General features: G+C 33.9%; 1 pseudogene; it reads right to left on the minus strand.

The window, feature by feature from the left end:
• Positions 1–1,927: 1,927 nt before the first annotated feature.
• Positions 1,928–2,027, minus strand: LOC122109107 (annotated as a pseudogene).
• Between the last annotated feature and the right edge of the window lie 212 nt (positions 2,028–2,239).

Below are 2,239 nucleotides of genomic sequence, written 5' to 3' on the forward strand. Positions count from 1 at the left end.
GTCTTTCTTACTTCATCATGATGCAGATACCAATGCCCAAACTAAATGCCTCTTGACTCCCTTGCATCTTGCTGCTGGGAATATAGATAGCAAAGATACACTGGATCGCCTTCTGTTGAACCATTATATCAAACCAGGTCTGAAGAACAACTTGGAAGAAACTGCCTTTGATATTACCAAAAGGATAAGTATGTATCACTACCTCTTTGAAGTTGTGGAAGGCTGTACAAATTGTTCTATTCAGTTGTAATGGTTTGGTTATTTCTTTTCTCTTTTTTTTTCTTTTTTTTTTTTTTTTGTTGAGTTTTATTATTTTATTGTGAAAACACCATACAGAGGGGTTAAAATTACATGGGCAAGGTAATGAATACATTTCTTATCAAGCATTGTTGCCTCCTCCTTTATTTCCCCTTCCCATACCTTCTCATCTCCCCCCACTCCCCTCCCCCCTCATTACTCCTCCTCCCCGCCAAAGTCGTAAAGTTCGTTTTTCTACATGACGTCTTGTACATCTCATTGTTGCAATGGGTCAACCTGTATCCCTATTTAAACAATTTGTTTTTTCCCTTCCCCTCCACAAATCATAATAACATCAAATACAATGAAAGCAGGGATTATACGGTGGGAGAGGGACATACAAAGCAACAAAGAAATCATCTTATAAATATGTTAGAAACAATCACAAGAAAGAAAAAAATACATTTGAATCCTTATCTTGGGGTTCATTTCACCTAACATCAACTTATCTGACCATTTCTGCTTGTCTCAGACATATACTAGTTACAAATAAGGGAAACTATGGGATCTATGTTTCTTGGGGCCTGGCTTACTTCAATATAATTTTTTCCAAGTCTTTCCATTTCCTAACAAATGGGGCACTGACATTCTTTCTGAGGGAGGAATAAAATTCCATTCCATAGAATTCTATTTTCTTAATCCATTCATCTACTTAGGGGCATCAAACAAGACCATACAAAAGCTACCAAAACAACTATGTTTATTGCAGCATTATTTAGCATAGCTAAGATATCAGTTACGTTTCTTAAACATCAAAATGCCAGTCCACTCTTCGTGTCCATACAAAATATTTTCAGAATTCAAATAGCAGCAATATCTTACTGTAAAAATTCCGTGGAATTTTTCCAAGTGAATTGCCTGACTTTGATGTCAAATGTATTTGAGTTGTTTGTGTACATCTACAATGATTTCTGCAGAGTTTGTGATTTTTTAATCAGAAATAATTTGATCCTTTCTGTTGAAATGAGTAGTACAGAAACTAAAGATATTTCTGCTTCTTGTCTGAAAAAAGTATATTTTAAAATATTCTATATTCTGTGTTTGCATAATATCCATAATCTATTTCATTCTTTCCTAGATATACTTTACATTCAACATTGTTTTATAATATATATATTCATTAATAAATGTGTCCTTTCAGATTGTATTTCATATAGAAAATTTAAGATTATTTTTTTTCTAGGTTCTTTTTTTTTTTTTTTTTGGTCCAGTCGTGGGCCTGAACTCTGGGCCTGGACGCTGTCCCTCAACTCTTCAGATCAAGGCTAGCGCTCTACAACTTGAGCCACAGCACCACTTCCGTTTTTTTTTTTTCTTTTTGCTTATGTGGTGCTGAGGAATCGAACCCAGGGCCTCAAGCATGCAAGGCAAGCGCTCTACCACTGAGCCACCTTCCCAGCCCCTTTTTCTAGGTACTTATAGTAGTATATTTTTTTTGGATAAAATGACAATGTTAACTAATTTCAAAAGTTTTGTAAAGGTTATTCCATGTAAAGGCCTTTCTAAGGTGAAGATTTAATACACTGATGTCAAACTAATGTTTAATTCTAACACTTGCATATATTGTTACACTTGTAATTTTGTAATCAACTTTTAAATAACTGTTTTTCATTTCTGCAACTGAAGAATGAAAAATATGGAATACTTCACGAATTTTCATATTATCCTTGTGCAAGTGTCATGTTAATCTCTGTATTGTTGTAATTTGGGTATACGTGCTGCTGAAGCATGTAGTATCCTCTAAATTTAAGTAGTTAATGATGCAATCTTTATATAGGCTTATATCCTTGGGTGCCTATTTGTAGCAAGGAAACCTTATTGTTCCTAACAATACTATTGATCTTATTTCCCTAAAATAATGTGTATAGTGGGAAAAAAATTATATTGTTCGGTCGATTGCTCACATCTGCATTTTTTGTCAATGACAATTTTAAGTCTTTTT

This window comes from Dipodomys spectabilis, unplaced genomic scaffold (genome assembly GCF_019054845.1).
Source record: "Dipodomys spectabilis isolate Male_0828 unplaced genomic scaffold, ASM1905484v1 ptg000068l, whole genome shotgun sequence".
Lineage (NCBI taxonomy): Eukaryota > Metazoa > Chordata > Mammalia > Rodentia > Heteromyidae > Dipodomys > Dipodomys spectabilis.